General features: G+C 45.9%; 1 protein-coding gene across 3 annotated transcripts in view; it reads left to right on the top strand.

Moving 5' to 3' along the window:
- RAB11FIP4 (RAB11 family interacting protein 4) overlaps positions 1-27,983 on the top strand; it is a 130,359-nt gene that overhangs the window by 79,755 nt on the left and 22,621 nt on the right. Inside the window, exon 1 of one of the 3 annotated variants that reach the window (XM_037406201.1) lies at positions 19,112-19,192. The exons of the other annotated variants lie outside the window; for them this stretch is intronic. The gene's annotated coding sequence lies outside the window, so the exon portion shown is untranslated. Of the gene's footprint in view, positions 1-19,111; positions 19,193-27,983 lie in introns of those variants that run through there. 3 annotated transcript variants of the gene reach the window in all.

The raw sequence follows: 27,983 nt of genomic DNA, 5'->3' as shown, positions 1-27,983 counted from the left end.
CTCAGTCTGTGACCTTGCTGGCAGAAAAGTAACAAGGATTTGGCTGGCCCAGCTCTTCTCCACATGCAGTATCATTTGGGAGATGTCAGACCAGAATCTTGCCGTTTAAATCAGCAGAGTTCACTGAAGTCAGAGCTGGGGTGATACAAGGTAGTTCAGAGTCTAGCTTGTCCTTGTTCAAGAAAGAATGTAACAGCCATGGCGGGTTAGAGGTGTGTCCCTTTGCTCCCTCGGGCAGAGGGTGGTTCAGGTGGTGTATGCAGAACTCCTTGTGTGTAGTGTGTTACTGATTAGATGGTTTGGGCTTTCCTGGGTCTCCTGCCTTGGAGAAACACTGGGCATTCCATGGCAGTACCCCTGTGGATATTCCTGCTGACTCCCTTGCAGCCTCTTGTGATGACCTCAGGAGTATACTATTGCTTGGTGTTGAGTCACTGGGCCTGTTGCCACAGAGCACTGCTGTGTGTCATCACCCAAGTAACCTGTGCTCAGAGGTGCCAGTTGCCTCTGAACTGTGCTTCTGCCGTGACTGATGGGGGATCATTCTGGGAAAGATGCAGAATAGATCACATCTTTATCATGCCTTGCCCCAAGTCACTGTAATACTTGTTTCCTACAAGGCTGCTTAGGGATTCCTAACCTGTTTTTTCCCCTTAGAGAAAAACGTGGTATTTCAGTAACAGCAACCAGCATGGATATTACTTGTTCACTCCAGATCCCCACAAAATGCGATGTTTCACGTCTGTTTCCCTCATTCATCTCAGTGTGTAAAACATGCTCCACGAGGAGACTGTCTACAAGCATGGAGCAAGTCCCCTTTCATCTCTGCCTCCCTCATCCCTCACTGAGTGTGCTCATGCATGTTAAATAAAGCGTCAGCATTGGTCAGCTTTAGCTTGGACTCATCTGCTGAGTATTTAGGCCTCTCTGTCTCACCCGCCTTTATCTTCCCCTTCCTTTCTTTCTGTTCCTTCTCCTATTCTCCAGTATAACAGTGCCACCTAATTAGGTCATGGATTGTTTCAAACTCAAAACCTTTCAGGAGGTTTTCCAGTAGCTGTGGGTTGTTACTCAAAGCCACTTGTTCTGCTTGCCCAGCCTTCCTGCTTTGTGCCTCTCTTAACTGCTCCCAACACTGAAATATTTCTTATTCATACGGCTGCAGCAGTAAAAGACATGTTAGCTCCATAACAAGCTGCTACTGACTCCTCAGGGAGCTCCCAGAGAAACATTTCACTCAGATTAATCTGCTTTTCTGCATTCCCTACTGTTTTATTAATAGGGATATTTTCATGAGAAGAAGACTCTTACATGAAGCCTTCTGCAGTTCCAGCTGCGGCTCCTCCCTGGAGCCCCAGCGCTGCCTCTTGCTTGCACAGGCTGTTGGGAACCACATCTGGGTAACAACACACACGTTGCTGCTTTCAGGGCGAGACCAGCCAAGTGAGGGGTCAGCAGCACGTGTCCAGACCTGGGAATATGGCCTTTAGATCACATGAAGCAGACTTAATAGCAGGTCTGGTTGGCTCCAAATTTTACTGTATCTGTACTCAAAGGTCTCACTTAGCCACCATAAGGTATTATTTTTCCCTACAAACAAGTTCAATTAAGCCATAAGGAATAATTCCAAAGGAGGTGCTGGTCAGTATAAGGAAGAATGGTAGAATGGGGGGTTTTGTATCTGTAGTCAAAATCTAGGAAAGGCCAGATACATCGGATTCAATCAGCAGCCAGAAGTCTGTGACAGGATGGGCTTGGACTAAATGCAGACCTTGCAGTGGGTATTTGTGGGAGACTCCTACCTGCTCCCCTTGGAACAAAATACAAATTGTCTCCTGTTCTCTAATCCTAGCTTTGAAACATGCAGTTTAATACATGGTCCCAAATTATGGTTGTGAATTATGGTACCTCTGAATATTCTTAATAACTGTATAAATATCTAGACCTTTTAAAAAATCAGTTGAAAGAAGGGCTGATAATTCAGAACAGTTGAAAAGATTTCAACTTTTCTTCAGAGTTAATTGAGAGCAAAGACTGTTACACCCACTCACTGCACAAATTTCAATTAGGCTGACCAGGAGAGAGCTGGTCACAGTGGCTGAATCTGGCCTGTAACAAATTGTTAAGGGAAATCTTTCCTGTTTCAATCATTGAACCTTATTAAATCAATTTCATACAACGTTTTAGTCATTGCCTTTCATTCGTGCCCAACTAAAGCTGCTATTTCAATCAGTGGCAACAGGGTTTGCATGCTGGAAATAACAAGACTGGCTTTGCCTGGTCACATGCTGCATAAGAGACTGTCCAGAAATTTTCATCCTGGAGTCTGCTGTATAAAAGAGGGGCAGGAGGTGCTTCCAGGTTCTTCACCAAGGAAGGTACCAGTCCATCCAGGTGAGATGGTTGTATCTAAGTTCTTAGCCTTAGTAAATATTTTACCTGGGATGTTTTGTAACACTTTTCAAAGTGAAGATAACACATGGCTATGGAGGGACTACCTTGGCTGGCTGTTTTCATGTGATAGTTTTTTACATTGCTTACTAAATGTGACTTAGTAAAAGAATGGAAAGATACTGGAAGATGAGAAATGAATGAGGGAGACAAGAAAGCTACATGTAAGGGAAATAAGAACGGGGGGCAGTTTTTCAGTGCAGTTAGGATGTCCCAGATCTGAGCACCATTCCTGTCTCAAGAAATCTTAGGTAGGTCACCCAGTAAACTTTCTGGACTACTAGATGACATTTCTTTTGTGGTGCATTTTTTCTCAAATTTCCATTTGGGGTTTGTTGTGCCACCTCTGATTTTTTTAGAGATGCATTTCTCATTCCTTAATCACCTCAAGCACTTAAACTCAGTGGGGATTTGGAGGAAGTCAAGAGTTTTGAGCTCGCTCTCTCCTGCTGTCAGGCTGCAGGAGCTCATTGAGATATCCTTTTCGAGCAGGACATCTTGTCAGGTTTACATGGAAATAACAACTGTCCTGATTTTTTTTTTTTTCATTGCTTCATGTCCCTGCTGCCAGCAGCACATCAGAAATCAGGGATCCAGGCTGACCTCCTGGAGGGAAAGGCATGCTGCCAGGGAAGTAGATCTCAGGTCTCTATAGAAGGAAGTGTCACATTACCAGCTGATTAAACAGGTCTGACAGAGCCTAAAGCATAAAGCACTGAGCCCGAAGTAGTAATCCAATAACTGTCTTAAGAGGAGCCTGTGTAGCCATGGGGAGAATTCCCAGGTGACGGCAGTGTCTGCAGCCTTAAAGAAGCGTCCCCTGGGTCTTGTGCATTCCTCTGGGTTTCAGGTGGAGGACCTTAGTTGTTGCTGTTTCACTTAAATTGCACTTCCCAGAAGGGGCTGAGGGAAGAATGGATTACACAGCTCAGAGCATGCTCAGGTTATTTAAAAGGGTGACAGCTCTGACTGGGCACCTTTAGCTCCAGCTACACAAGCATCCTAACAAGCCCAGCTGGGTAGTGAATTGGTGTTCACATCTTGACCTGAGCCTGTGGAGCCAGTTGCCAAGAGGGGCCCTGTGCTGCAGCACCCGTGGAGGCTGTGCCTCTTCTCACCTGTAGCCTCTTGTCTCCTGGGCGCCTGTGCCAATAGTGTGGTGCTGCTGTGTGGACGTGGTCTCCTGGAGGGGCTGTGCCACATCTGTGTGAATGCCTCGCTTATCTTAGAGCTTTAGAGTGGCATTAGGTGTCTGCATCCAGGTAGCTGAAGCCAGTCCAGTCATGCTGGCCATCAGATAGGTAACTGATGATGCTGATCCGTCCTTGGGTTGTCAGTGCTGCCTGTGCCTGCCTGGGGCTGAGCCACCAGGAAGGAAGCAGAGCAGACACCCCACATCAGGGATAATTGACAGCAGGGGCCCTATGGGGACACTGCAATTATTTCCTTCATTTTCCTTTTGTCTGATTGTAAGATGCATGATTGCCAGGGGGGGACGGGGACCACCTACTGTTACGCTACAATTTGAGAAAGCCTTTGAACTTGTTTATCCTGAGGTTTGGTCACCCGAATGTAAAATAGAAGCAATTAAAACATGGGAGAGGTGAAAAGGTGTGGAAGACAGACATGTAAGTAAGGCTGGTCTGAGCATCCTCAGAGCCAGGTCTGCAAAGAGCGTGGAAGAGAGGGAGGGCGGGTTTCTTTCTGGAGTGAAGGGCATCCATCAGGCCTTACACCAGACTTGCAGTTCCCATGTTGTTTCCAGGCAGAGCAGTTGTGTCTGCAGGACAGGTACCAATGCAAACTCTTCTGGCAGAGCTGCCACTCAGCCATCTATCTGAAGCATTTGCTCTGTATCTGTTGCTATTCACAACTGCAAAAAGCTGCCAAAAGACAGAAAGAGCACTTGCCCTCTGTGAGCTTAAAAGGTAAAAAATTATTCCTGGCAAGACGGGGCTAGTGGCTTTCAGAGAGTTGTAGCAGCAAAGTGGTCTGTAGGACACACTTTCCATTCCCCTTTAAGCTTGGTGGAAGGGAAGGTACCAGAAGTTTCCAACCCCATCTCCCAGCCTTGGGGAGACATTCAGCCTGGCTGAAGGAGCCATCGCTCACATGGTCAGCACTGTCCCCAGGGAGGCAGCAACAGCACCTAACAGGGAAACCAGTTCAAACCAATGGAAACGTTCATGAAGGGACTTATGCTGGGGCTCAACACGTGCAAAGATAAGAGAATGAGAGCCTTGAGGCTAATGCAAAATGTGTCTTTAATGAAAGGAACATTGCTACTGATGTCAGTAACTTTTAGACCAGGTTTTGGCAGAAGTGCTGGTACTCACTGGTTCATTGTGGGCTGCCTGTATCTGGTAGCCAACTTGCTTTAACATACTCGGATGTCAAAAAATCATTTCTTTTCCCAGGAGCAGCAGATGAAAAATTAGTTTCAGCTGAGGAGCTCTCTGATGTACTTTACTCAGGCCTTGGGGAGACTTCCAGTTTTGATGTTAACTGTGATTTAATGATAAAATGCTAATATCACTTGGGAAGGAAAGACAATTGGTCCAGCCAGCCACCCTCACAAATAACTGCTGTGCTGTGTGCTCGGGAGCCAGAGCGCTGCTGTCGCTCCAGATCGCTGCCCACGGCTTAGTCATTTGTCTGAGCACTAGTGAACAAAAACACAGATGTAGAAGGAAACGCATCCTCTCTGCCATAGCAGAAAATAAATTGTGTGAAATATTCTCCCCCTGTAGCTGCCCGTTGCTCAGGGAGGAGGGAAGGAGTGAAGCCAAATTTGTGAGGAAAATATTTTCCAGATGAGGATAATTTTAGACCTGTGCAGCATCCATTCTAGCAAGGTACTTCATCAGAGTCCTGGGGGTGGCATTGCAAGAATGGGGGAATGAGCATCCAAGTCCTAATTTTTTCATGGTTTTTCTGTCTGAGCTTGGAGAAGTCACTTGAAAGTAGTTTTAGGGCTAGAGACCATCTGGGCTGTATTCCTGCTGTTTAGCAAAGCCTTTAAGTGTTTCTTTGAGCTTTTATTGTACAAATATGGAACAGAAGCAATTAAAGGTTAGGAAGTAGGTGTCTGAACACCTTTAAAAGCCACAGCCTGTCTCTGTCAGATTACTTTCCAGTGAAATGGCAGTAGCCACTCTTTCTTTTCATGCAAGTATTATGAAATTACATTGATAGTATCTGAGCTGTGTTGCCCTCGAACTCCTCCTTTGTTCTCCTGTGTTTGCCCTGTAGCTCCAGACAGCACCTCCAAAGGGCCAGCTACTGAGCAAAGCTTCTCCTGGGGCAATTTGGGGATATCAGTGCAGATGTTTGTTCACAAAACAGCAGCGTTGCAGGTGAGCAGCACAGAGCCACCTGTGCAGGCTCCTTGCGCAATAACCCCAGGTTTCCCCATGTCCTTTCTCATGCTCTCCATCTAAAAATGAGCTGCTATTGGAATAAACTTGTGATACGTAGAAACAATTCCAACAATCCCAGAAGAAACCACAAACTATAGAAGTGAAATCTTGACTGCTTCCAGTTAAACACAAACAATAGGTCCATTTTTTGTCAGCTAGCATTTGTCAAGCTGTTATCACAGTTTATGTTTATCACAGTGTTCTTTTGGGAACCATGAAGATTGCATGTGTAACTTAGGGAAATGGCCACAAGAATCAGATTCAAAATATTTGCATTGCTTACAGCCAAGGTTCACAGCATGACAAGGTCATTTCACTGTGTTGGGCTTTTAGAGGCGCTGGAGTAGCTGTGCTAGACGTATTGAGCTGGGACGTAAAGACACGGCAGAGACAGACGGTGGCTGGGATGCCGTGCACGTTCTGATCCATGCTGCTGAGGCTGGGTTGCACACAGCCCCATCTTCCCTCCTTGCTGCCCAGTTTTTACTCTCTGAAAAATAACCACAAAGACACAGAATCATAGAATCACTTAGGTGGAAAAGACCTTTAAGATTATCAAGTTCAACTGTTAACCCAGCACTGCCAAGTCCAGCACTAAACCATGTCCCCAAGTGCCACATCTACACTCTTTTAAATACCCGCAGGGAAGGTGACTCACCCACTTCCCTGGGCAGCCTGTTCTAATGTTTGACAACCCTTGTGATGAAGAAAATTTTCCTATTATCCAACCTAAAGCTCCCCTGGCACAATCTGAGGCCATTTGCTCTTCACCTATTGCTTGTTACTTTGGCAGGAGAGACTTGACTTCACTAAAGACACTTGCATTTGTAATGTTTATAGGTCAGAGCCAGGTCTTCCTACTTAACTGTATCATGAGTTAATCCATTCATTTCAAGAGCAAAGCCTGATTCTGAGTTTACATGAGAGTAATCCCAGGTTAACTAAGCTGCAATCATTGAACAATCCCAGTTACAAGAATATCCTTGGGTGCTGAGAGAGAAATCAGGCAAGGTGTACGGACAAACACACTTTGCAGGTAGTCAGACCAGCACAAATGCTTACAGACCTTACTCTGAAACAGGAACGTGAGGCTGGAAAGAGCTTGTGATGTGCATGTCTGCGTATTTAGAAAGACACTAGCCTCATAGCTGGAGTATAGTGGTTTTATATCAAAGTGGGAAGTTTGAGAAAAAGTGCTGATGAAGGCCAGGCTAATATCCCAGTACAGACTAAAAATACATTCCATTTGTCATTATGAACATTTGCACTTATTAATAGCCAATATTAAAAAAGTCCTCTGAGTCCATCTGTTACAGTTTCAGATTCAGGCGCTGAATATTCAGGGTATTTGGCAGGTTTTAAACATCTCCGCCTTGGGAAAGATTTTTTTTAGCTGCTTTTAAATGATGACAGAATTTTTCCGAAATCTGTTAAGAACACTTCACTTGTTCAGGTCAATAAATCAGGACCAAATTCTCACTGTTACCCACTGTCTTGAACAGTGTCTGAGGAGTCCTGTGATCAGAGCTGGACACAAGTGGTGAATCCAACCTTATATTAGTATGGTTAGGAATACAGCCACCCTTTTACCAGTAAACAAAGAATGTGCATAAAACAGTGAGATTATCAGGTTTTGGATAGCCACTTATGATAGGGGATAGCAAGTGGATTTATGTGCTGGGAGATCTATAAGGAAAAAGGCCCTTAGATTTTCCACCTGATCACAAGACATCACTGTTGTGGGACATAAATCTAAATGACAGTGTGTGCATCTGGTTGTTAAACAATTATCTCCATACGAGTGATAGTTTGGTGCGGAATTGAAGGGGCTGTACGCTGCAGCTCTGGTAGCGTGACACAGAGCCAAAGGGAATCTCTTCGTGTGACCCATCCAGGCTCTTGCAGTAAAGAGACAAGACACAGACTGCCACTCTGGCTTTGAGGAGCCTGTTGCGGTATTAAAGCTGCCATCACTTGTGTTGTTCCAGGCAGCGAATGCATTTGAGGGTGAGCATCTCTTATCAGTAGTTCCCATGCTAGCGACTGGTTTGTCCTGTTGATTGACAGCTGTGATAATGAGGTTATTGTGAGGAGGCAATCGGTGCACTGAAATGTTTTTATGTCTTGTGGTCTGGGATCTTGGGCTTTTTGTGTCCTGAGAGGCTCTGTCTCTAGTTGGCTGGGCCAGAGCAAAGGGCAGAACATGAAATGACTGTATGAGAAAAATCCCTGTTGCTTTCTCATCTCTGCATTTCGTGGTTAGTTTGCCATAGCCCTTGTAGAGCTGTTTGCTGTAGTATCAAGACAGAGTTTTCTAAGCCTGTTTATATACCTTTGGAGTGGAAATACCTGGGGAGCAAGGCAAGTCCATTAGACCTTATGAACAACTGGTTATTCATAGATTCTCCATTACTAAGTAAATCTCCCTTGCTGCTCACTCTGTTGATGTTCATTGAACTCTGTTGACTGAGCTGGTTTTCATGCAGCTGACTTACTGCAGTACGGAGCTACGGCCCTGGAAAGCCTTGAATTTGGGTCTTGGCCTATACCAGAACAAAATACTGAGAAAGGGATCTGATGACTGGGCAAGGGTGCCGTGGAGGAGGAAGGTGGAATTCTGATTGCAAGGTTCCGTGAAAAAGTTTTCTGCTTATATCTTTTCTCTCTTATTCTCTGTTTTTGTCTTGCTAGAGGTTTGAAAGGTTGCTTTCCAAAGCACCACTTCCACTATGTAAAAGTCTTGTATGTATGTATGTATGTATTTATTTATTTCTACTGATCCTCTCCATATTCTGCATCTGTGAGTTGCAAAAAAACCCAGACCAGCAGTGGGTGCAGTTCCTGTCTCTTAGGGACAAGATTGAAGTTCACCAAGATGAAATGTCGTGGAAAGTATTGAGCTGTCATTCTCAGGTGCTACAGAAAATTGACTTGCTGTATGTTCCTGCTGCGGTGCAGAGCTGATGGAAGTACCTGACTTGCTAGGTTTCAATATGAATGCAAAAGCATGGTGAGTAGGAACCATGAATCACAGAGGCAAAGGAATGTGCTAGGGATGGTCCAGGTTGGAAATTGTATCTGCTTCATATCTATAATGAGTCATAAACGCTAGAATGCGATTCATGTGTCAGCTGGTAAGACCATCCATTTGTGGCTTTTCAATTAAAATCTGTGTGTTTCTTACTGAGATTGGACTTCCCTCTGTGATACTCAACCATGCCTCTGAAATGCTTTGTAGGCATTACTTACAGTAAGTAGTGGTGGTTTTCCATCCATATGTTAATATTTTGGTGGTTGCTATTTTTTAGCCATAGTCAAGAATGAAAATCCTGTTTCTGAATAGAACTAATGGTTGAGCCCATTCCTGACTTTCTGTATGACCTGTCCTGGTTTCAGCTGGGATGGAGTTAACTTTCTTCTTAGTAGCTAGTACAGTGCTGTGTTTTGGCTCTGATGTGAGAACAATGTTGATAAGGCACTGGTGGTTTTAGTTGTTGCTGGGCAATGTTTATACAAAGTCAAGGACTTTTTGGTTCCTTGGGCCCTGCCAGCCAGAGGGCTGGAGGGACACGGGAAATTGGAAGGGGACACAGCCAGGACAGGTGACCCAAACTAGCCAAAGAGGTATTCCATACCATAGGACGGCATGTATAGAAACTTGGGGGGTTAGCTGGGGTGGGGGGGATCATTGTTCGGGGACTGGCTGGGCATCGGTCAGAGGGTGGTGAGCAGCTGTACTGTGCGTCACTTGTCTTCCTTTCTCCCTTTTCCTTTGGATTTTATACTTTTCCCACCTTTCCATTATAACATCATTATTGTTATTATTGTTGTTGTTGTTGTTTCTACCTTTTTATTCTGTTTAAATTATTACATTGTTCTTACCTCAACCCTCGAGTTTTACATTCCTTTCCAGTTCTCCTCCCCACCCCTCCAGGTGGGGGGAAGCGAGCAAGCGGCTGTGTGGTGCTTGGTTGCCAGCTGGAGTTAAACCCCCAACAGTCCTTTTTGGCTACCAACCTGGGGTGATTGTTCTCACATCACAGCCAAAACACAACACTGTACTAGCTACTAAGAAGAAAGTTAACTCCATCCCAGCCGAAACCGGGACAGACCCAAGATTCTAAACCCAAAAGTAGTCCTGAACCAGGCATATGCAAATTTGCAGCAGCTGCAATTTAGACTGAAATGATTTTCTTAATATCAGTTACCGAAACATACTTAACCTGACAAGTCAGCTCCTCTGCTCACAAATATTGCAGTGTCTCTCAGTCAGAAGGAACTGAAAACATCTGGTTCCTCCTTTGGTGAAGCAAAGAGCCAGGAGTCTGCCAAAAAGTGAAAGATAAGGAGCACAGCAGCTGAGTGCCACGGCATCACCAGTGTGCAGAGTCACGGGAATGGGCCAGTTCCTGTCTCTCTTGTATCCATGGTGACCTAGGGACTGTAAGAGGCTGGGATGTTGGGGTCTGTCAGCAGTGCTGTCACCATGCAGCCACAGGTGACAGTGGAAGATGGGACTAAGCACCAGTGCTGTGAGAGCTTGCAGATCACTGTAAGGCAGCAGAGTCCCAGAGCCCCTGATGCAGGCAGATCCGCACCAAATTAATCTTGTGAAAACAGTCAAACACAGCAAACAGTTCAGCTCCTGCACTTTATAACCTTCTCATCCCTCTGTCAAGCAGCTCCCTACTTAGCCTTGATGGAGTGAGTCAAGGCCACCTTATTCCTGATGGGTGTGTCTTCCCTGGTGGCAGCCAGTTCGTGGTGTTGGTGGCATTTGTCTAGATGACCAGCTCTATTTAAGGAGCCCCACTCACTGGAGATGGCACTGGATTGATAAGGCAGAGAAGGTTAATGGCCTCAGCGGCAATTTTCCAAACAAATAAAACTAATGTGAGTTGTAATTTAAATTATCTACATCAGGTACAGTTTGGTGTAAGAATCAGGACTCTCAATTGAAAAGCATTTGCAGTGGCACTGTTTGGTGTCTTTCAGGGATAACAAGTGAAAAAGGCTTTCTTTTAGTTTCCGTGTCCCTTTCTCTCCAAGTTTCATTGCCTTTCCTAACTGTATGCCTACCTCATTTATTGCTAAAAGCCAGGGTTGGAGGCAGGAGCTTGTATTAGGCAAACCCGTGTGCTAAGCAATGGCTTTCTGTGAAAGAGATCGTGAACTGTAGCAGAAAAGAATGTCTATGTTGCATTAAAAAATCAACATTTTTATCAGATAAGTTTTCTTTTGAGATAGAAAAGTGTCCATTTTAGGACAGAAGAGGGAGGATCAAACATCCTGCAAGCTCTGATCCATCATCATACGTTACATGTGGTCACATTATCAATCTAAACACTGTCCTGGATTTGCAAGTCTCCATAAGCATAGATGTGCTTTGGGCACAGTGGGCTCATTGTCCCAAGAAAAATCGAAGGGAGGTCTTGAGTGATGTCTTGTTATATAGATGTTGCTGCTAAAAGCAAATTCTCCCAGCAAGTAAGTGCAGATTGTTTCTGTTATTGATTGCCATGGTCTCTGCTTTATTGAGACCACATGGCCCACTTTGTTTTTGTAGCTGCCTTTTATTAAAACTGACAAAGAGGTATCAGCGTTTGAAAAGATGAGTCTTGAGAGTCCCCTGGGCGGCATTTTCATGCTGTAAAGTGATACTGGCACATTTGATCCACAGATGCTTTTAACATACTAATAAAACAAAAGCTTTCCTTCCCAGGGTGGTCTTCTACACTACAAAGCTCTCTGGTTTTGTCCATGCTTAATGGGCCAGACCCCAAGAAGTGGAGAGAACCTGCAATTCCTCCTACCTTAAACTGTGCTCTCAGGATTTGGTCCTGTGTTGTAAACTGCAGAGAAAAATTCTTATGTGTATAGTTCTTCAAGCTATATTTTGCTGCTTCATTGAAGGCTCATGATGTGTTTTATATTCACATGGGTTACCTATATTGGTTTTCATATTCCTGAGAGTGGCAGTTGGAAAGCTTTCATTCTTATTTCTGGTAACTGGCATTTACAGTTCTTAATCCTCTCCTGTTCTTGTAATACCTGACTTTGTAAGGAGCCAGGTACAGCTCTACCAGAGCAAACCAGAAGATTTTTGTTTTGGCATTATATTTGAAGATATCTAAAATAATTTAGATCTGAGACATTTCCTATTAGTACCTATCATGAAAGGAAATGTTTGACCTCAATCTGTCTATGCAACAGCTCCTGATCTATAAAATGGGAATACCATCTTCTCTCATTTTGAAGAGGCTTTATGAAGATAAATTAATCTTTGCAAAGCACTCAGATGTCAGAGTGATGAACACCACAGAAAAGCTTGGGGGAAAATAAATAGTTCTGTCTATGGAGCAGGCTGTTAGTAGTAGCCGTAAATAAGACATGAAGCAACACTTTGATCAAGGAGACTAAAGCAGATATTGAACAGTTGCTGATAAACTGAGCACCATCCAGCCTATGTCCTAAACAAATACAGACCAGTGGAAAATAGTGGGTGATTGTGTGATGAAAGAGATATGTTAATGCAAGCAAGCAATAAGACTAAAGTAAAGTTGCAATTGTGAGTTCAGTACAGGGTTTTCATTCCTTCAGGATGTTCTGTTCTGCAGCCACGTGTCATGTGAGAAATATTAGCCCCTGGTGAGCATGAATTATTCTTGTCCTGGCCAGGACAGCTTATTCTTTTTCTTTTCCTTTCCTCTGCTAACCAGTTATATTATACAGAGTAGGAGCTAAAAGTTTAAAACCATGTAATGAAAACATGCACAGAGCTGAAACTACCAAAAGGTCTGTTCTTCAGCCAGCAGCCTGTTTTTTACAGACTATGCAAAGCAGAATCCAGCAGAGCTACACATCCGTCAGAGGGGCTGTCAGAACCCTCTGCTCTGTCCACATCTCCAGGCTCACCTAACTCCTGGCCAGTTGCTTGCTCGGGAAAATCAGCCAATAAAGCCTACTGTCACTGCAGCCACAGAGTTTATTTTTAAATTATTTATTATAAAATTATAAAAATATTATAGAAAAATAATAAATAAAATTATTTATTAAACAGAGGAGTTTATTTGCCACAGTAGAGACAGCTGAGTATATGTGTGTGTGTATTTTTGGTGCAACGTGGAGCTGCTTGGCACCACCTTGGCTTAAGCTTTAAGTTGGTTGAGGGATGCTCACACTTCCCTTGCCGTCTTCTGTTCTCTTGTCTGCGAATTGAATGTGTCTATGCCCTCAGCCTGCACAGTCCTCCCAGCCCATTCCTAAAGGACAGGCTACATATTTTTCATTTAGATTTGCTCATGAAACCTGTTGTTTTATTTTAATCTTGTATTATTGGGCATTTTGACGAAGGCTAAGTAGAACAGGTTTTGTGCCGGGCATGTTTTTGTAATGCTTTTGACAAAGGCACTTTAATTGTGAATTCACAGCTACTATTAGGAGATACCTTCAGAGCCTGTTATGAAAAAATTATACAGTTGCAGTGATGAGCAAAAAATAAACTGCTTTAAAGAAGGGGGTGCATATCCTGTTTCACTGTCAGGCCTTTGGATTTGCAGTTCTTGACTTACTGTCCCTCAGGCTTTGGAGAGGAACACAGAAATTTTTTCCAAATGCAGCCTCATTATGCCACCAAAGTGTAACCTACTGAGGGCAAAGAGGTTGCAAGTAGCTCATCTCTAGAGAGCAATGGGTAAGTCTCCTGAAACGTCTTTGTGCTGTAATTGCATGCCACAGAAGTAGGTCCAACTTCATTGCTCTTGTCTGTGCAGAGACCTTCATTTGCGAGCCCTTCGTTTGACCCATGCTGTTTGATCTGCCAGGCTGCTTGCCCTATTCCTGAGGATAGTATACAAGCACACACTCTGCTTTTGTTAATGTTTAACGGGATCATAGGGAGAGCAGACCCCCATGGCCCGTCCCATGGCGTAGAGCCTGGAGAGCTGCTTCCCTGCTTGCTAAAATAAGCCTCTCTGCAGAGGGGTCTTGTTTTTTGGGAGTGGGAGCAGGGGTTGAGCTGAGCCTGCTCCCACCCGGAGCAATGTTCCCATGCAGCTGTAGTTTGGAGCTGACCTCCTCACCCTGTCCTGGGGTGCAGGGATGGGGAGGGCAAAGGGGATACTGCAGAATGCTCTGAAGAGGCTCTAGCTGCTGTAAATGTAGCCTGCTGCTGCTCTCTCTACAGTCTGCAGCTCAGCAGCTCCATGCTTTTCCTGCTTTCATGCTATCTTAGCCTCCTCCTGGCTTCCCCTTCAGAGAAGTCATGGGAACAAACTGTAGTTGGGAGAGAGTTCACTCTGCACTCCCTCTGTCCCCTCTTCCCTACCTGAAAGTCTGTCTTTGCCTTTTCTGATTGTAAGATCTTTGCGGCAGGGACTGTACGCTCCCTGTGTTTCTGCAGAAACGAGCTTAATTAGGGATCATTCTTGGTTTGTTCTGTCATAATAAAAGGGATTCATAGTAACACTGCAGTAATTCACACCAGTCTCATTGCGTTTGCTTCAAAGGAGACGCTCCAAAATAAGATGAGAGTAGATGAGATGGAGATCAGACCAGCTGTAATTACTAGTCTGCGATATCTCATTTTGAAGCAGAGCAGTTACGTGCAGTAGTAACTTGGCCGGCTATTATTGTAGGGGAAAAACCCACACAAAAGGTATTTTTACATAAGTATCTGTGTGAAATAGCCACAAATATTCATCAGAGAGAGCATGATTAAAGGCCCTTGAAGCATGATTGGAGTTGCCAGTTTTCATGAGATAATTAAGATGCGGGTTTGGTATATACATTCTGGTGATCTCATTATCTTCATTATTAATTAGTCTCTGTTCTTCACATTTCAGCTCCAGTTTCTTGTCATTAGGGTGACTAGCCTATAAGCAATGCGTTAGTAGATTCAGAGGAAGGATTTTTGCCTCTGGAACAGTAGAGGAGGTGCCAGCCTTTGTTCAGAACTGCTCCAGAAGAAATTGCAGGGCTTTGTACAAGATCAGGAGGTGTCCCTGCCGTAAACACTTTCAACAACGCCCCTTGCCTGGCATTTCCTGGCCAGGAGCCCCTGGTTTCAGCAGGCACTCTGGCTGCCTCTACTGGAAATCATAAAATGGTTTGGGTCGGAAGGGACCTTAAAGATCATCTAGTTCCAACCTCCCTGCCCTGGGTGCTCCAAGCCCCGTCCAGCCTGGCCTTGGACATTGCCAGGGATGGGGCACCCACAGCTGCTCTGGGCAACCCATGCCAGAGCCTCAGCACCCTCACAGGGAAGAGTGAGTAGTGATTGTGATTTAGGCACTCAGCTCTGTATTTAGTAATCTTCCTCTAAGCACTCAAATATGAGTATTTTGCCCAAATTTCCTCTGGCATGCTTCTGCAAGCGCCTTTTTTCCAGGATACTTAGCATTATTAATCTGGCAGTACCAAGCATCCTTTTGCCAGTGTAACCATCTCTCTTCTTCTTTTCTGTGGTAATGGGGATAAAAGTCTACTCTCCACTAACAGAAAGGTGGTTGTCACCATCCTAACCTCAACCCTGGACAGGAATGAAGAGTACTCATACTTTGCCAATGCCACCATGTACAAGTAGGCATACGGCAGATGAGATTTAGGAAAAACTAAGATGAATTAACTAAGATGAATTAAGATGGAAACTGAGTGTGAAGATATGCCCTACCATTTCCAGGGGCCAGCTGTTATGTACTGGAGGAGCATGTCTGCCATTGTACAGCTTTCCTTTGAAAAGTGGAAAGGCTGCCATTGATGGAGTCAGAAAATACCATGTTCATGAGGGTCTCAGTGGGCAGATCCTATTCATGTGAACTGCTCACGAAGCCTGGGGTATCTTTCAATGTCTGTGGTCACCTGAGCTGTTACTAACGTGCACAGATTCTTCAGCTGCCTGAAATCACAGCAAGGGAATAGACCTCCAGAGTCTCAGATGGGAAAAACGTATCATGCAACATCTCCTTCTCTGGCACTGACTCATTGAGTTGCAGCTGCCAGTCTTACTAAGCAGAAGCTGCTATCCTGGGCATTTCGTGCAGCCGTGCAGCCCTTCCTCCTCACCCTGGCTGCTCTCAGGCAGGAAGCAGTTCAAGGTCTGTGTCACTCCCGATGTAGTTCTCATTCCTCCAAGAAAGGCAGTGATAGCCACCTTCCCTCCCTCAGCCGTGACAATGTGCTCTGGTTTTCCCTTTGTAGGAAACAAATCATAAGCGTTCGTAAACAGAAAACTATCACTTTACCATGAAATATGTAAAAAGTAAGGGGTTTGTCTCAATGGAGATCAAAGCCAGCCTATAACAATCTCTGCTTAATCAGGCTTAGCTTTAGTGAAATGAGAAATGGACCTATATTATAGCTATGGTTATTAATAAAGTCTTTATACAGTCATTCCTTAATAAGAGCTGGTTGTCTAAAATGTGTACGTTTTCTGGGATTTTACTGAGGAGCACTTCTATCAATGAGACATTTATACCTTCTCAATTTTTACTATGTAATAAATGGCAAAGCCCTGGGTAGCATACTGAGTAATACATCCAGCAGGTGTACCAAACAGTTGTGCGTATGTTCTTAACATCTCTATTAGAATACTGGTTTTAACAGTAGCTGCTTGACCTGTTGAAGATTTATTTTACGTTTTCCTCCTCACAAGCTATTGAAAGGATAGCTGTATTGGGAAATCATTCTGTAAGTATCAGGAACTGTTTCACGATGTGTCATAGTACTGCCTGAGCAGTGTAACACTAGAAACACTTCTTATTTGCGTCTTTCAGGAAACCATTAAAAAACATACTGTGCAAGTAATTATTTTATTTATGATTGTTATTTATTCGGCAATGAACCCCTGACATACAACTGTCTTTCAAAATGAAAGGAAAAGCAGATTTTAGAAGTGTCCTATTTAGTAAGCAGTGAAGTTGTCTGTCCCCAGATCTGTCTTGTAAAAATTGCTTTCCTGTTAATTTAGATTAATGAATAGAAGGATGTCTGGGAGGTGTTTTTGATCCCTGGTACACTGTTCATTATCAGCTTTTGCTCAGCTTCCCTGGAGAGCTCCCAAACAGGAGGGCTCCGGAGCCTGCTGCCGCTGCAGGGAGCCCAGGGTCTGCTGGCCCTGGTGTGCGGGGACCTTGCTGAGGCCGAGGGACCTCCTCGGACACGTGAGGGTGGCCGTGTGTGTTGGCTGGAGGTGCACTTTGCTTTCAGCTGTTGCTGTTACACTTTATTACACTAAACCTAAGGCGTCCCCTGCCCTTCCAAAGCTTCTCTGTTCAGCAGAGACAGAATTCATTTTCTTTTGATGAACTGGATAAAGGGTCAAGTTCAGTGAATTGCTTTAAGCTTTATGTGTAAGAATAGAGGCTAATGAATTTCTTTTGCTTTTGCTTTTTTAACGACAATATTTTGCACTTAGAAGTCGCTGGCTGCGATGATGATGAGCGCGGGCTCAGGCAACACCTGGGACATGCGACATTAAGCTGGTAGATGGATTTGAATGAAGCATGAACCGATGGGCTTGTCACTGCCCGCTTTGGTCTGTTTTCTTACAATTTCCTTATCTTCTGCTCCAAGTGACTCCTGCGCCTTTCTCCTCCCCAGAAAATGCCCTGTCTTTGAACACTATGAAGTCCAAAAGATTTGAGTATAGAAGTATAAAGTATTTAAATGACCTTTCAATCATTTACATCTACAGCATCTCTGTAACTCTGTATATGAGCACTGTTACTAAAGTACAGCGCAAACAGCTTTGTGTAACTCTTTTGAAATACTCAAAGCTACCTTTAAAAATAGGATTTGGAATGTGGCAGGATCCAGTGGGAGGGTAACGACTGGGGATTCTTTGCTTTTCAGAGTCTTTCAGTGCCATTAGGCTGGCAGGGAGGTGCTCACTGTGCTCAACCTTCAGGACTGTGTTTCCTTCCGTGTGTAATACTCTGGTGAAAACGGTGACAGGGGGTAAGGGTGGGGTTTGGCTCCAGGACAGCAGTATTGCAGAAAATGGTTGTTGGAATACCACCCCACTGCCTTTGAGTCCTCTACTGCAAAGCCACTGAAACAGATTTTATTTCTTTAATTTTTTCTTTATTAGCACAGACAGCACAGGCAGGACAATTCTTAGGAGGTGTTGCTAAAAAGGAAGTTACACAACTTCTAAGAAGTGAATTTAAAATAACCAAGTCAGTGTGCATGTTCTCAGCCTTTTGTTTTGCTTTTCTTTATCTTGTAGCTAAAAGGATTAAAATCAGGGACAGAACAGACATCACTTCCTACTAGGATCTGTTTTGCTTAGTAGCACACTGAGGGTGTTTTACGTTGGCACCGCCATCACGGGGAGGCTGTACCTGTGTTGTGTCACACCAGGCAGGCGAGGTCATCTGCAGTGAACCCCAGTGTTCCCTGAGGCTGTCCCCCTCTGGGGACCTGGCATCCCCACTGCCCTTGGGGGCTCTGCCCTCCAGGGCAGCCCCTTCACTTTACCTGAAAATCGGTCAGTAAAAATTCCTCCGTTGGCGGGCTGCTGGCCCCCGACGCCGGGGAGGAGAAGCCGGTGGGTGCAGCAGCCCGGGGTGCAGGCGATGCATCACCCACCCTCACCTAGGGCAGCCCTGGGACCCCTTCCCACTGCGCCGGGCCAAACAGGTCTCTGCTGCCCGAGGTTTGAGCACAGGGATATGCATATATATACATAATACATACACACACACACATATATATATGTATGTATATATATATATATTTAGAATTAGGCGGGTTTTAAGCCACATTTCATTTCTAGGGAAGGCAGCTTCCTTTTCTAACCATGATCACGGATAATTTTGAGCCAAACTGAAGAATTACGGCACCACCACCCCCAGCAGGGTGCGGGCGACTCCCGCCACGAACCCGGCCTCCCAGGCGCAGCCCCCCGCAAACCATCCGCAAACCAACCCGTTGGGGATTGTTGGTTTGCACTTAGGAGTCGCTGGCTGCGATGATGATGAGCGCGGGCTCAGGCAGCACCTGGGACATGCGACATTAAGCTGGTAGATGGATTTGCATGAAGCATGAACCGATGGGCTTGTCACTGCCCGCCCGATTGTTGCGGCTGAAGGCCAAACCCCCCGCGCAGCGGCGTCACGGCGCCCCGGTACCGCGCCTACACCAGGGATACACACACCGCCCCCCCCGCCCCCCGCGTTGCCTAGCAACCGCGGGGCGGGTCGCTCCGCCCCCTCAGCGGGGCGGGGCCGGGCCGTGGGGACGGCACCGACCTCCCGGCGCCGGGCCAGGCGCGGGCAGCCCGGCGGCGCAAGGCGGGAGGCGGCCGGTGTCTTCGGCGCGGGGTGAGGGGCAGCTTCGCGGTGGTGCTGGGGGTTTCCACGCCGTGGCACCGGCGCGAGGGATGCGGGGGGAGACCCGTGCGGCGGCACCCGCCGGTGGTCGCGGCTGGACGCGGGTTGCGGAATTCCCCCGGACCCGCGGGGTTTGCTGTGGGCAGGAGGGGGAAGAGCATCTCGGCGAGCTCTGCCTGCAGTACCGGCGGGTTTGTGGTTGCAGGGAGCGTTTTGCAAGCGGGGAAGCGGGCAGGTACAGCGCAACCGTGCCGGGTTGTGTTTGGGGTTTGTTGTTTTTTTTCTCCTGTTTGCCTAGGGAGGGGTTTGTCCCTCCAGGGCCACGTCTGCTGAAAGAAAGGTTGGGCGGGCAGTGGGAGAAGTGAGCAGGTCCGGGAGAGCTCTGGCAGTACTCTTAACGCTGGGGAGAAATGCAAACCCATGTCTTGGCCAGCCGTGCGTGGTGAAACGGGGTGTCGGGGAAGAAGGGGGGCTCTTCCTGCGTAGCTGAGCCTCACGCGCTGCTCGGGGCTCTCACCTGGAGATCACCCAGTATCTGGGCTTTAAAATCTTTAAAAAAGAGAAGAAACGAGTACTTTTTAAGGGTAAACGCAAGCAAGGGGCTTGTTGTGTAATTGTTTTCTGTGGCACTGGTGATGTGTTTGGATTGCCGTTACTTATTGTTAAATATTTTTTAACACCCAACTGTGGTTCTGAATGCATTTGCTGGCTCTGGGATGCTGGTGACATAGTCGGGAAAAAATGATGCACGGTTAGTATGTGGCTGTCACACAGTCTGGTCTGTAACTACGGGGTCTCGTAAATAGCCCTCATGCGGGACCCGCATTACCCTAACGTGGTGGGTGAGGTGGTCCTGCCCCTGCTGAACTGAGTGGGGTCAGGCCTGTGTATGTGCTCGGCAGCATCAGCGAGCGGTTCACGGCAGAGCTCTTCCTCTGATGCTTTCAGCGGTGGGAGCATAGGAGGTATCTTGGTGTGGAGTTGCTTGTGTCTCTCTGAAACGCTGGCGGGCAGTTGTGCTTTTCTGTTATGCAGAAGTGGCATGTGGCAGAGATGCCGGGGCAGGCAAATGCCATCCCTGCTCTGTGCCATGCTAGTGCTGATTTTTGGGTGGCAGTCTAATGTTACTGCTTTGCTAGTAGCAATATTCTTCTTTCGTTTTGGCAGATCTATAGTTAGTGGCTTTGGGGGCACAGATAATTTATCCTCATGTTATTTGGCTGATTTAACTACTTATGTTAAGGAGGAGGGACAGTTGAGAGAACACTACTGAAATAGGTTCAAAATACGTTCCCTGAACGTGGACTTCATGGCACCTGTATTCAAGCCCTTATACCAGTATAATTTGTGACTCTTTCAATCCCTTTTGATACGCTGTCACAGCTGTTCCCATTCAAAATGATCTTACTCCAGTCAGGTGGTGTGCTGAATGTGGGGCTGCACCCCAGTGATGGGACTAGACTGCTGTCCCTAATCATTTCTTGGTTCTCAGTAAGAAGTGAAGCGGTGGTGTTGGTGATGCGAGAGATTTTTCTGCCTGTGGCCCTTCTGACTTTTGAGGAGAGGGGAATAACATGGTGTCCCCACCGGGTGAGTTCAGTAGTGTGGAATATTATTCACACAACTGGGTACAGAAGGGGACAGTGGATTTTCTTCTGGTTGTTTGGCAACATCTGCCCCAACCGAAAGGAGCTTGAGCTGTTCCCGATGCTCGATGTGGTAACCTTCAAGCAGTTTTAAAACTTCTTTTATTTGGGCTTCTTTTAACTTGTTGTTTGAAGAATTACTGCAAACAGCAGCAAGTCTCCCAGAAGCCACCTGACATACAGATGTTTCTCAGCTGTGGTTGCCTTGTCACGGCTCTTGCCACCATGGTGGTTGGGGGATCTTAGCCATGTGCAAAGGCTGCAAAACAGAACACTTTCCATGCCAAGATGGGAAGGGGAATGAAATAGCTTTGCTTCAGTTATTGATTAACCAGTCCTGTCACATGTTAAGCACACCTTGAGCTTAATTCTTTCAGTCTTTTGAATACAGCGTCCTAGTGAAAGATTTTAAATGGTTATAAAACTAATCATGTGTTGCTGTTGAATTAACCGTTATTCAAACATTAATATTATCAAATGCTTCCCATATTTGGTTAGCTGAGCCCTTAAATTCTGAATTGCAGCACAACGTAATTCCTTTTGATCTTACTATAGTCATTTAGGTTGATAGCTGTACTGAACACAAAACCATGCTTTGGGCACTGTGTTGCAGCTAACACCACTGGTTAGTAGTAGGGGTCTCTGGGTATGGCTCTGCTTTGAACCCTGTTTTCAGTGTGTAAACTAATGTTGCTACAAATGTTTTTTACTTGATTGCCATCTGTTTTGTCTGTGCAGGTTCAAGGGTAGAACTACCTCCTGCCTACACATAGCTGTAAACTCTAAAATAAGCCATGTTTTGTATTTTACCATATAAGTGAAAAAACAGTTTGTTGACTGTGCCAGAGTTTATGATCACTGGGTTCTTCATTTGTGTTTGTCATTTGTCGAGTGGTATGATGTGCTTGGCAGCCCTTCTACAATACAATTCAGTGCTTTCACTTCATTGTAAGAAACTAAAAAAGCAGGTACGTGAGAGCCTTTCTTTAAAAATAAATAAAATTACTTTTATAAATAGATGGGGAAACTGATTTTTTTTTAAAAAAAGCAGTGCTTGCAAACTTTGCTGGATAAAGGCTGCAATTCCAGTTATTCCTGCAGCAGAGACGCCTTAACCTGCGGTTTGCCCAGCCACCAGCTGAAGAGCAGCCAAGGTCCTGGAGCTCCTTCCTCCTCCTAATGAAGAGCTCTTCAGAGCTACTTCAGTATTTCTTAAACATGAAGTAAATTAGTTTTTAGGCTTGTCTGCATTCACACTGACCAATGAGCTCTGGGAAGTGTTTCTCTATAAACTAGAGCAAAGCCACATCCTTAATGATTTCCCTCTGCTTGCCAATGTAAACTATTCATCATCAAGCATGGCTGGATTTCTTATGGCGCTGGGGAAACTCGAGATGTTTCTCTACCTCTTGGGGTCTGAAGTTTCTCCCATTCCCCAGTCATTCCTCCCCTCTGGAGACTGCAGTGTAATCTAGCCCGGGTGGGTGGGAAGACAGAAATACGATTTGTGAGGCAAAAAGTCCTGTTTTCTTTGTTTTTCTTTAAATGCCTTTATTTCCTTGTGTTTGCTGGAGGCCAAACTTCTGCAGTATTATACAAAAGAAATGCAAATATTATAGTTTCCAGTTTCTTTGGGGGAAGGGAATTTGATCAGGGCTCCTGTAAATAATTAGCTTAGACATAGGCAGAATTGTGCCTGCCTGGGACAGCGTCTGCCTGTTCTTCACACTGTTTGTACCTAGCAGTACTCTTGGGGACACTCGGAGTACCCTCCTCCTCGCCCAGGTGTGGAGCAGCGCTAAGTCTGCTCAAAGAGCTCTTCACCCATGTGCCTGCAGCACCTGTGGGCGAGTATGATGCAAGGGTTTTTTTTGCTATTTACTGAGTGCCCGACTGGGTGACCTTGAGGCTTGTCAAGGAAAACAAGTTAGCGTGTGAGCTCAGCTGTCTCCTGAGCAGCAAACACCATTTGCAAAGAGCATCTTGTAACTTACAGACTCGGTTAATTAAGGAACTGAACTGAGAAGCAAGCACTGGACTGTGCTTCAGGCTTAAAATAAAGACATTTCTTTGCAAGCAGCCTCCAGCTCTCTTCGACATGGTAGAGGTGTTCATTTGTAGTATTGCTTCAAAATACCATAAGCTGACCTTTACCTCTGGCCCTTGGTTTTGAAGGCTGGTCTACGCTGGGATGTTTTTCGCGTGCCTTTTGCTGTGAACTGCAGCTCTGCGCTTCCTGTGCACGGGCAGCGCTGTGACGTCCTGCCTGCGGTTGGCTCCATGGACCCCAGACATGGTCTGCGTAGTTTTGTCACACACTGTACGTGTCAACATAATGGTGACCACTGCTGCCTGAGATGTGCCACCTTGGCTGGCCCCACTGCCCCCAGGGGCAGGTTTAACAGGGGCAGGCCTGCGCGTCAGTCCTAGGAAACGGGCCTTGGTAAGAGTTTGATATTTTCTGTCTTCCCTCCCTGTTAGTGCTGTTCTGACTTTAAAAATAGAAAGAGATTGTCTCATCTCAAGGCAAAGGCTTCTCAAGAGGGTTAATCATGTCATGTTTATTATCTGCTGCGTAGATCTTTTTAGGCAAGTATCGTGAATAATTATTTCTTAGTTTAGTTGTATACCAGCTTTTTTAAACCAAGGGCTGCAGCACCCCTACGCATGCGATGCAATGTTGACCATGGCTCACTTCAGCGGCGGTTGCTGAACTTTGGTGCCGTGCTCTGGAGGAGGGGGTGGCAGGCAGGTATCTGCTGTGGTATTTCCTAGCAGTTCCCTGCATGGGAAGGGCTGTGCCACCAGTCTGCCGAAGTCTGGCAGCTTGCACAGCACCTTAGGGATTCCTGAGTGACATCCTCATGGTATACCAGCATTGTGCCACTTCGCACCTCTTTTTCTAGGTATGTGAGAGAGAATGGAAACTGTCTTGCAGCTCAGAGCTGAAAGTGCCCTAATCAATGTTGGAACAAGATGCCAAACAGTCTGGTGGGTTTTATTCTGAACTGTGGTTGATGTGCTGGCCCTGGCCGTGCTGAAGGTGAAGGGGATGCACTTTTCTTCCTAACACAGCAGTCTAGGATGTTTTTTCTTTTGCAAAGAGATGCTCCTTGCTTTGAGCCCCTGGTGATGGCTGATGAGTGTATGGCTGTCTAGTAGTGGGAAGCAGCCCAGGGAGTGATGGGGAGCAACTTCAAAGTAATGGGAAAGAGCCTTCCCCCCTGCCCCCTCTTCTCTTTAGAGAATCAAATTAGCAGCCTGCTAAAGTCTTTTAATGTTAAAACTTTCAGAGCATGAACAATGACCTGTGAAAAGGAGTGCTTGGATCTAGACCCTGTGCGTGATGAGGTCTGGCGTCTCTATTATGGCCAATTAAAGTGACAGGTAGCAGTGTAAACACTCCTGACTCCTGCCGTTCCCTGGCTGGCTCCAGGCTGCACACTGCCTTTCTCCTCTGCCTTGGAAAAGGCATGTCAGTTTGAACTTCCTATCCAGAGCACAAAGCAGTCTTTCAAAACCTCTGTGCCCTCCACTCGTGTGGTTCAGCATCAACAGCCCAGAAGCTGAGGCTTGGTCTTTCAGTCAAAACCTGTTGTCCTTGACTTGCACGATTGTATGAGATACAGATGTTATCTTGCAAAGGAAGCAGGAGGCTGGCAGTGCGCTGCAGCACAGGCATGGCTTGCTCTCATCTGGGGACTCTGCCAGCTTTCCAGCATGCTGTCCAGCACTCGATCCTATATTTGGATTTTAGAAATAAACTTCCTCCTAGAAGTCCTTTCCAATACCCACAGCAGCTTTGTGTGTGAACCTTTGCCTTAAACTGAGCTTCAAATAATAGATTTGGGTAACCAGTCAGTCAGAGGAAGATGTTCTGTTGAGCAAACTGACTTGTAGCCCTAGAATAGCTGCTTATTTGAGCAGCTTAGTGAAATAACCATGATCTGCATGCTGATAGGAACTCTTGAGAGATTTTGAACTCCCAGCTCTGTGGGGAGACTGGGTGCTCTTCCATGCTGCAGCAGGAGATGGAAGCAGTTTCTATGACTTCCTCCCTCCCCCGTCAGCCTACCTGCAAGCCACGCCGCTGCGCATGGCAGCCACTGCTGCGCCTTGTGCTTGGCTGCAGCTGTGTGGGTGAGAGCCGGCAGTGGTTTGCTCGGCTTCCTCATGGGCGCAGATGCACAAGTGTGGTCTTACTTAGTGCTTCTGCATTTTCCACTTACGTAAGTTTCTCCTGCTCCCAGTCAGATCAAAGGGTAGATCAGCATCTTCCCACCTGCCTGACAACTGAAGAGGAAAGGAAATATGTTGGGGGAGAATCTGTGCTTTAAAAGAAGTTCATAGCCCACTTGGTGTAAATATGCAAATGTTTGTAGAGGAGTGGCATTTCTAAACACACACTGGTGAGAAATGCTTCACGCCCTTCTTTGTTACCCAGGAATTAAGAGAATGCTTGCCTTCCGATGCAGTGGCTGCTTAAATAAAGGTGAGAGAGCCTGGATTTTCTCTGTGATGGATGTGCAGCAGTAACTAACATTTCATCTGAGACCACCAAGCCTGGCACACCTCCACGTGGCACCTCTTCCAGTTGCAGTGAGGAGACTTTTCCTGCACTCTTGCTGGGGAAAAAACCTGGATGGTGGGGGTGCAGAGACTCAGACTTGCATCTCCCCCACAGCGAGCAGATTCAGCTTGTCGGATGGGTGCAGGTCAGGGGTGTGATCCTGGTGAGGGACATGCCATGGCTGACGTGCATGTGGCATTTCTTGTTTCTGGTTGCACGTGAGGGTTCCAGCTCTCGCTAATCAGATTGCCCAGTGATGGGAGACTTGGATCTGCTTTTCTTCCCTGTCTTCTCTGGAATACTGGGAGGCTGTCTAAATGTCAGGGGTGCTGGTGATTTGGCTGCGATGGGAGTGAATTTTAACTAGTCTTGCTCTTCAGCATGAATGTATTGATGTAGGCATGTCATGTAGCCTGTCTGTCAGCCAAGTTACTAGGATTCAGCTGCTTTATGTGCATATTTTAGGGATTGCTTCCAACCTGGGAAAGCCCAACTAGGTCACCGCAGGGCAAGGCAGAGCTGTTTTCCCATACCCACCTAATGCTGACGCCGCTTTCCTGCCCCACAAGGATCTGAAGGAATCTATGGGAATCCCTGTCTTCTGGCTCCTGCTTCTGTTTGGGGTGGCTGTGCAAAGGCAGGCTGTGCTTACTCATCTGGCTTCAATGCAGCCACACAATTGCCTCTTTCGAAGAAGGGAATTCATTAGTTTCTGTGAAGTGGCCTTGGATCTTTGGGCAGCAGGTGCTTCTATAGAGCAAACTGTTGCTGAATATTCAACAGTTGCTATACAAGCGTCTGGCCGACTGCCTGTGAAGCACTTGGGAGTTATCTTGAGCATCCGATTAGATAAAGCACAAAGTACTTACTGCTTTAAAGCTACCTGCAGCTATGTTGTGTTGGTGATATTTTAATGTACGATTGGTTTTGGTTTTATGTGAATCTTGCAAGATCATAAGCAGCAACTTATCTCTTTTGACTCAGCCAACAATGAAGGGAACTGCCTAGCAGGATGAGAAACACCGTGATTCATATTCAGGTTGTCAGAACCTCATTCTCTTACTGGTTTCAGCTAATGGCATGTACACTGGAAACAAATGACTCAGGACAGAAGTGTCGCCTAGTCTTTAACACACTGTTTAAACTCAAGTTAGCTCTTTCAAGGCTACCTGAATAACACCTGTTCTTGCTAACCTCTAATTTGATACATGAAGTACTGTAGATGCCTAAACTGAAGGAATAATTAGAGAGTTTAAGATGTGCAATCAGCCTTTTCTTTTTGTGGGGTTTTTTTTCTTTCAGAAGTTTTGTTTTCTTAGGTGTGGTCTGTAAGCAGCTTGTGCTAGATGGCATCATTGAAAGTATGGTCCTGTGCGAAACTGTGATCACTGAACAATTACAGCTGCAAATATCTTACAGCTTTAGTCAGTAAGGTGTGGATGCCTTTATATTCTTTACTAGCAATGTGCCCCAATTATGACTTCTTGGAGGAGCTTTCTTAACCTGTATTAGTTGTTTTAAAAGTGCTTTGTTTCCTTCTACTGGTTACTTAGGCAAGAGAAGGAAAACTTTTTGTTAAATGTGTAACTGAAGGCTGATTTCATCAAGGGAGCTGAAGAGATACCTCGGTGGTGTTATCCAAGACCCATGCTTTACAGGATTTCTGCGCTGCACATCAGAGCTATTCTTTGTGCCTAGAAATGCTGCATTATTAGGGGTGTAGTGATTCCCCACCCCTAAGCTCTTAAAACTTAATAGCTAAGCACATAATTCCTGCCCACAGAAAGCTGTCATGCAGGCTTCAGCACGGTGGCTGTCACTGGTCCTAGTTTCTGTACATCTTGCTGGAGCAGCGATCTTCAGCACTGATTGTAGGTGGACCTTCAGCACTTAAAAGCATGAATAAGCAGCTGATGCAGCTGCTGGAGCTGAGCCTCCCTGGCAGGATTGCTCATCAAGCTGCTTGCTTTGAAAGAGCTGGGGTCTTCAGTGTGTGATTTGGCTGCCAGGTACTCAGAAGAGCAGCTGAGATGTGCCTCCTAAACACCCACTTGGTTTGTGCAGGTCTGTGGAGGAGAGGGGGGCTGCTGTGGTGTGCTGCGTGGTGTCTGCTTTCCTTGCTGTGAGGGAGCAGCGGAGGGCAGCTGAGGGGGAGCTTCTCAAAGGAGCTTGGCTGACCCATGTTCTGCGTTTATCCAGTCCCTGTCAGTCCCTGAGCTCCCCACAGGCCGATGGGACCAGCAGAAGGGAGGACCAGCTTCCAGGAGGAGTTCCAAGTCTTGCAGAGAGGCATTTCAGAAGCTGTAAAGCAGGTGTTCAGGCTTATGATGGGTCATTGCCTCCAAAAGCTCATTTCTTTCTTTTTTTTGTTTGGTTTTTTTTTTTTTTGTGGGGCTTAGAAGTGAAAGTTTAGGAGCAGAGTAATTACGCTTTTTAAAATTAATAAATGGTACTGACCAGCATGGGTACTGTCTGCACTGTACCTATAGATCAGCACTCTAATACAAGTAAATATGTGAAGGTTAGGTTACCAGAAAGTGACAGGAAAGAAAAGTGAGCCCTTAGC

Source organism: Falco rusticolus, chromosome 1 (assembly GCF_015220075.1).
Source record: "Falco rusticolus isolate bFalRus1 chromosome 1, bFalRus1.pri, whole genome shotgun sequence".
In the NCBI taxonomy this organism is placed as follows: Eukaryota; Metazoa; Chordata; class Aves; order Falconiformes; family Falconidae; genus Falco; species Falco rusticolus.
The sequence above is the reverse complement of the archived record's forward strand: the minus strand, read 5'-3'. Positions and strand labels throughout refer to the sequence as shown.